Source organism: Oryctolagus cuniculus, chromosome 2 (genome assembly GCF_051225735.1).
Source record: "Oryctolagus cuniculus isolate XC-2025 breed Fujian yellow rabbit chromosome 2, ASM5122573v1, whole genome shotgun sequence".
NCBI lineage: Eukaryota > Metazoa > Chordata > Mammalia > Lagomorpha > Leporidae > Oryctolagus > Oryctolagus cuniculus.
The window spans coordinates 98557717-98565416 of record NC_142868.1 but is presented as its reverse complement, the minus strand read 5'-3'; the positions used below and the strand labels follow the sequence as shown (position 1 = coordinate 98565416).

The following is a 7700-nucleotide window of genomic DNA, read 5'->3' as shown; positions in this document are numbered from 1 at the left end:
AGGCAACTGTTCCTCATTACTTCCAGGCTGATAAATTTGTGTTAAGTCCAGGGTAGTTATTTTGTACAAGAATTGTCTAAATTTCAACTAGATCTGTATGATGTTGTACATTTGACTTCAAATGGAATCGTTTTGGGGCTGGCTTTGAGGCACAGTGGTTAAGCTACTACTTGCAGTGCCGACATCCCCTATTGGAGTGCTGATTTATGTCCCCTCTATAATTCTGGTCCTAGTTTGGAAAATGGCCAAAGTGTTGGACCTATGCCACACATGTGGGAGACCTGGATGGAGTGCCTGGCTTTGGCCTAGCCTAGAACATTCTGTTGTGGCCATCTCTGTTCCATTTTTAATTTTTTGTAAGATTTACTTATTTATTTGAGAGGTAGAATTATTGAGACTAGGTCTTCCATTTGCTGGCTCACTCTCCAGTTGGCCACAATGGCCAGAACTGGGCCAGTCCAAAACCAGGAGTCAGGAACTTCTTCCAGGTCTCCCACGCAGGTGCAAGGGCCCAAGTATTTGGCCATCCTCCACTGTTTTCCCAGGCCATTAACAGGGGGCTGGATCTGAGGTGGAGCAGCTGGTACATGAACTAATGTCCATATGGGATACTGGCACTGCAGGCCGAGACTTAGCCTTCAGCTTCGTGCTGCTGGACGGCGCCCGCGGAGGCCTGCCCTGGGCCTTCACCACCTGCGTGAGCAGCTACCTGCCCAACACGGTGACTGAGACGCTGCGCGACAGCGGCGCGTGGGGGCTGCTGCTGCGCCGCGTGGGCAACATGCTCATGCACCTGCTGGTGCGCTGCGTGCTCTACGTGCTGGTGGCCCCGAGCTGCGCCTACCAGGTGTGTGGGCCGCCTCTGTAGGAGCTCTGCGCCTGTCGCCCAGGCCCGGCCCTCCTGCACCATGCGCTTGTGGGACCCAGGCGGGCCCCGCGGCCACGCGATGGGTTCGGAACAGCAGCGGTGGCGAGGCCTGGGCTCCCCTGGGCTCGCCCGCCCGCAGTTCGGGGCGTGGGCGTGTCCCGGGCCTGCGCGGTGACGCCTGCGGAGTGTTCGGAGACCACGCGTTCCAGGGCTTCCACGGGTGTGGACTAAGCGGGAGCCCGGCCACTCCGCCGCCCGGTGGTCACCACGTCCGAAGGCTCAAGTGTTCGCGGAGACCAAGCACTTCCTCTACTACCTGGGCGACGGCGAGCGGCTGCGCGCATCTTTCCCACTGAGCTCCCTGCGGCCCAGCCTGGCGGGCGCCCGAAGGCTGTTGGAGGCCATCTTCTTGGGCTGGACGCCGAGTCCCAGGGGTAGCCGCAGGCCGCGGCCCCTGTTCCGGAAGCTGCTTGCGAACCACACGCGGTGCCCCTACGGCTCGCTCCTCCGGACGCACTGCCCGCTGCGGGGGCCGGCCACACAGGTGCGGTCCCCAAGGCCGGCCGCTGACCCCCAGGAGGACACGGGTTCCTGGCGCCTGGCGCCTGGTGCGGCTCCTGCAGCAGCACAGCAGCCCGTGGCAGGTGCACGAGTTCCTGCCGGCCTGTCTCCAGGCACAACAAGCTTCCCTCCCGAGGAATACAAAGAGGTTCATCTCGCTGGGGAAGCACTCCAAACTCTCCCTGCGGGAGCTGACCTGGTAGGTGAGGGTGCCAGGACTGCACCTGGCTGTGCGAGAGCCCAGGTGAGCGGGCGTCGGCCAGCGCCAAGCTGGGAGCTGAGGGGGTGGTGGGTAAGGCTGCCCCGTGCCCCCTGGACTGGAAGGTCCCCTGCTGATGGGGTGGGGTGGGGGATGTCCGGTCATGTGCTGGGCAGGGGAGAGGAACAAGGTTAGACTTCCTGTGAGTGCTGCCCAGGAGGAGGGAATGGGGCTCCTGCCCTGGCTCCCTGGGTGGCTGAGCCAGCGCCCCCATCATGTTTCCCATTTGAGCTCCAGGGGACTGTGGCAGTGTCTTGCCAGCTCAGGCCCCCCTCCCGGACTGCTCCTGGATAGGTGGGGCTTGAGTCAGATGGCCGCCTCCCTAGGGCCCGATGGGGAGGGCTTGTTGGGGTGGATACCCTGCCAGGCTCCCCAAGAAACCAAGATATGCAGTGACCGCTCTGTCCTTGTGTTGTGGAAATGCCCCCACAGCGGGAGGCGTGACATCAGCCCCGGGCACCCCCAGCACTGCTCTGTGCACCCACCCAGACATTGTGTGCTCAGGCAGTGGCCACTCTACCGCCTTCGCGGAGGGAGCAGAGATGCTGGGGTTGGGGATCTGCCTTCTGCCAGGCCAGCTGGCCTCCTGCTGCATGGGGCAGGATGGGCCGGCTTTCCCAGTGTGGGCTGTGCATGGGAGAGGTGGTGCTGCTGGTGCTGGGCTGTTTCTGGTCCCTCTTGCTGCAGCTGCGAGGACCCTGTCTCCCTTGCTCTGCCTGCAGCGTCGGCCCAATGGCCTCACCCAGGCCGCTGTGTGCTGCCTGCCGATTCCTCCCCTCCCTGAGGGCTGGCCCTGTGTTCTTGTGTGTGGCTCTTTGTCTGGCTCAGCCTCCTGTCACCCCTCCCCCATTGCCCTTTGACCTTCAGAGTGACTGAGTTCTGTTGTCCCCATGGGGTCCTCTCTTGAGCCTTTGTTTTGAATTTCAGTGATTTCTGTTTATCTTCTTCCTAATGCCTTTTTCAGGCTTTCCTGTCATTCTATAAACTTCTGATGGTGGATGTGTGGCTATGCATTAGCCTCTAAGTACTGCTTTGGCTGCACCTTATGTAGTAATATGCAGTTATTTTGATATCAGTTACTTTTTAAAAGATTTGATTTATTTTGAAAGAGAGGAAAAGAGAGAGAGCTTTCATTTGCTGGTTCACTCCCCAGATGGCTGCAACTGCCCGGGCTGGGCCAGGCTGAAGCCAGGAGCTTCCTCCAGGCCTCCCACCTGGGTGCAGGGACCCAAGCACTGGGGCCATCTTCCACTGCTTTCCTAGGAGCATTAGCAGGGAGGTGGAGCAGCCAGGACTGGCGCTCGGCTCTCACATGAATGCCGGCGTTGCACGCGGTCCTTAACCTGTAACTCCACAGCACCGGTCCCTCTGTGGTGACTTCTGAGGTGGCAGAGCCTGCACAGGGGGACGGTTGAACCATGAGGTCTGGGTGGTATCCTACGGCTCCTGCGCCGGGCTCCCGAGGGTCAGCTCTGCCCGCTCATCATGGTCGACTGCAGGGGTGACGTGGGGTGGCGAGTTCTCAGTCTCCGCGCAGGCGCATGGTGGGACCCTTGGCTGCTACACGAGCCTCGGCCCCGGGGGGCCATCTCCTGCACCCTGCCACCTCCCGGCTCAGCTGACCGCTCCACAGCACCATCCTCGGCTGGGTGTGAAACCGCGGTGCCATTTGCTCCTGGGTTTTTACTCTGCCGGGTTCCTTGGCTTAGCTGCAGCTCAGCCACACACACGGGTGAGGTTTCCATTACTTCCAGCCCACTGGACGGTGTTTAGGGAGAGGCTGGCCTGAGTGTGCTGCTCATCATTTCTTTGAGAGGCAGAGAGAGACGGTGAGATAGCGCCCATCCTCTGGCTCACCACTGAAACGCCTGCAGCGGTCCCCAAAGCCAGGAGCCAGGAGCCAGGAGTAGCCTCCAGGTCCCCGGCGCTGTCACCGCTGCCTCCCTGGTGTCCCCGTTCCTCGGGCTTTGCCGTCTTCTGCCTTTGGGTCCTTGTAAGCCACCTGTGGGTGGCTGAGGGCATTAAACCCGGCCCAGTGCCATTGGCTCTCCTGAGCAGGGACCTGGACTCTGGCCACTGTCCCTGCTCACCCAGCCGCCATCCCTATGATCAGGGTCTGCCCTGCCCCAGCCCCTCCCCAGTTTCTCTTGAACCGGTTATTGGTGGGCCCTGAGTTGCCTGCGAGGTCTGATGCCAGGGCCCCCAGGGGTCCAGCCGTGTAACCATGCTGTGTGTTCCGCCAGCCCCTGGTCTTCTGCCTGGAGGCTGTGAGTTTGACGCCGCACCTGGGAGCCCTTTCCATGTTGTCTGCTCTGCGTGCCAACCCGAGCGTTGCCTGTGAGCCGCGTGTGCGATGGGATGCCAGGGGCCAGTGCACGTGCAGCGACATGTTCACCAAAGCCAGGGCAGCCAGCTCAGGACTGCAGGGCCCCTCATGCCCTGCACTCCCACCGTGGCTGCCTCGTGAGGGTGCACATTCAGGGTCTGCCTCGTTCCAGGGCATGGCCACGTCCCGGCCATGGAGCACAGACTGAGGGAGGGGATCCTGGCTAGGTTCCTGTTCTGCCTGCTGGACATCTATGTGGTGGGGCTGCTCAGGTCCTTCTTCTACATCATGGAGACCACGTTCCAGAAGAACCAGCTCCTCTTCTACCGCAGGAGCGTCTGGAGCAGGCTGCAAAGCCTGGGCATCAGGTACCGCGTGGGGCATCCGTGTCCCGGCTCCCCACAGGCTGCGAGGCCCTGTGCTGGCCCACGGAGGGGAGGCCCTGTGCTGGCCCATGGTAGCCCTGTGCTGGCCTGCAGAGACCCTGTGCTGGCCCGCGCCCTGTATGCTCATGCTTGGGCTCAGTCCCCTCAGGGCGCTTCTGAGGGACTTGGGTCGTGAGTCGCAGAGACCCCTCCTGCAGGGACACCTGGGGGTACAGGCGTCCCCTCTGGATGACCTTGGTGGGGGTGACATCAGGGGATGGGGCCTGAGTGGTGGGGATGCTGGCTCCTGGTTCTGCTGAGTCAGACTGAGGGATCAGGACTGATTACGCCGAGTCATGCCAAGTGTGGGATGGGAGCCTCGGGCCCCCATGTGGGGGTTCCTGGGAGCTGTCTGTGGTGGGTGAGGGCATCTGTAGCCCTCGCCCCACCCCACAGAGTGTGCTGTGTCCACGGGGACCAAAGTTCCCTGACCCCAGCCCAGGGGCGTGTTGCAGGCAGCACCTGGAGCCGGTGCAGCTGCAGGAGCTGTCAGATGCAGAGGTCCAGCAGCAGCCAGGTCGGCCCTGCCCATGGCCCTGACCCCCTCTCACCCCGGCCCTGACCCCAGCCCCAGGTGTGTTGAAGGCAGCACCTGGAGCCGGTGCAGCTGCAGGAGCTGTCGGATGCAGAGGTCTAGCAGCAGGCCAGGTTGGCCCTGCCCATGGCCAGACTGTGCTTCATCCCCAAGCCCAGTGGGCTGCGGCCCATTGTGAACCCGGACTCTGTGGTGGGAGCCAGAACATTCTGCAGGGAGAAGGTGACCTGGCGTCCGTCTTGCCCCACACAAAAGCTCACAGGCTTGTGCCTGTGTGCTCAAAGACGGGTCCTGCTGTGAGTGGACGAGGAGCTGGGGGAGGTGCCCAGCTGGGCCTGGGAGCCCACAGGGGGCACTGGCCAGGGCCCTCGGAATCCTGCTGTGGCGCCGCATGGAGGGGAGGAAAGAACAGCTGTCGCTGCCCCCTGAGGACCGCAGGACTCGTCCAGTGGCTCCCCCTGCCCCCTGTGGCTCTTTCTGTGGCTTTGCCCCCATGGCTGCTGGTGCCTCTGCCACGGTGGGGTGATTTTGTCATTAGTTAACATTGCTGCAGTCACTCCAAGGACCTGGCCTCTGTCAGGGGGTGCTGCGGACCCCAGCCCCAGGCAGCTGCTCAGCTGGAGGTGGATGGATGGCTAGCATCCCTGAGGGTCACATGTGTTGCTGGGTGAGGGTTCCTGAGGTGCAGTGACAGGAACCCTGAGGGGCCCGGCCAGTGGGCTGAAGGCCAGCTCTGCAGTGGGCTCTCCCAGGACCCTGGGAAGCTGGGTGGGCTTGTGGCTGCCTGCCCTCTACAGCCCCCCTGAGGCTGCATCCTGTGTGCCCCAGGCCCAGTCCTGGACCTCACACATCAGGACACTGTTCAGCATGCTCAATTACGAGCAGGCGCAGCGGCCCGGCCTGCTGGGTGCCTCTGTGCTGGGCCTGGGCGACGTCCACTGGGAGGCCCTGGAGGCTGCAGCTGACCCGGCCCTGACCGCAGCCTTCAAGAGCATCCTGGACTGAGGCTGGAGGAGCCGGGCACATCGCTGTCGGGGGAGGGGTCATCTGTGACACAGGGCAGGGCCTGTCCTTGGGGCCTTCTTCCTTCAGGTCAGTCCCCTCCCTGCTGTCCTCAGGGGAGCAGAGCCCACCACCGAGTCCTCTCAAGACCCCGTCATGAACAGCCAGGAGGCAGCTCATGGAAGACCTGGCCATGGGCCATGGACCTGTGAGCATGTGCCCTGCCCCGGGCCTGCTCATCACCCCCGAGTGATCCAGGGCTGCCAAGGGAAGCCCTGTGCTGTGTGCTTGGTTAAGCTGCCCAGCTTGAGTGAGGGGAGGCCCCAGGCGCTGACCCACATGTACCTGGGAGCAGCAAACTACCCACCCCCTCATCCAAAGTCCAGGCTGAGCATTCCTGACCCAAGGTGTCCACTGTGCAGCCCCCCCCCAGGCCTCCCCTTGCCCCGTCCCTGCCTCCGTCCCTGCAGTGGTCCTCTGGAGCCAGTGTCTGGTGCAGTGTGTGTGGACTCCCCTCCCGTCCTCAGATGCCAGGGCAGGAGGACACGTGGCCGCTGTGGGGGAGTCTTGTTCACGTGCTGGAGCCACATATCTGTCAGGCAGCGTGGCACTGCCTAGTGCCTGATGAGGATGAGTAGGGAGCCCCCTTCCCCCGGCAGGCCCCAGCATACAGGGGGCCTGGTGTGACCTGAGGACCCTACTGAGAGCAGGAAGGGCAGTGCTGGGGGGGATTTGGTGAAGGAGTGGCCTCAGCCACAGGGGTGGCTTGGGCAGCCTGAAGCCTGGCAGAGCAGGCACCTGTGTGACATTTCAGCTGCTGTGAGCAATTCCAGAACCTAACGGGATGTCACAGATGGGGTCATGGACATGGACCTTGGACAGGACTCCTGGCACCTCGTGCTGGGTTTTATGGCACGGGATGTGCCCCTTTGCTGCTGCATTCAAAAGATGTCCTGGTGACTAAGCCGACATGCCCAGGGGACCCCAGACCATCCTGGTGACTAAGCCGATGTGCTCAGAGGGACCCCAGACCTTCCTGGTGACTAAGCCGACATGCCCAGGGCACCCCAGACCATACAGGTGACTAAGCTGATGTGCCCAGGGCACCCCAGACCATCCAGGTGACTAAGCCGATGTGCCCACAGGGACCCCAGACCTTCCTGGTGACTAAGCCAACGTGCCCAGGGGAACCCAGGCCATCCTGTGACTGAGCCAATGTGCCCAGGGGACCCCAGACCATCCTGGTGACTAAGCTGATGTGCCCAGGGAGACCTCAGACCATCCTGGTGACTGAGCCAACGTGCCCACGAGGACACCAGACCATCCTGGTGACTAAGCTGACGTGCCCAGGGCACCCCAGGCCATCCAGGTGACTAAGCCGATGTGCCCATGGGACCCCAGACCACCCTGGTGACTAAGCCAACGTGCCCATGGTGACCCCAGACCATCCTGGTGACTAAGCTGACGTGCCCATGGGGACCCCAGACCGTCCAGTTGACTAAGCCAACATGCCCAGGGGACCCCAGACCATCCTGGTGACTAAGCCGACATGCCCACAGGGACCCCAGACCATTCAGTTGACTAAGCCAACATGCCCAGGGGACCCCAGACCATCCTGGTGACTAAGCCACCGTGCCCATGGGGAACCCCAGGCCCTGCTGTACTGTCACTCAGGTTCTCAGGCTTCACTGAGTTTGCCAAACCTTGGAAAAGCTGAGCTTTCA

General features: G+C 62.3%; 1 pseudogene; it reads left to right on the top strand.

The window, feature by feature from the left end:
- Positions 1-241: 241 nt before the first annotated feature.
- On the top strand, positions 242-5979 carry LOC149127923 (telomerase reverse transcriptase-like; annotated as a pseudogene).
- The last annotated feature ends 1721 nt before the right edge of the window (positions 5980-7700 follow it).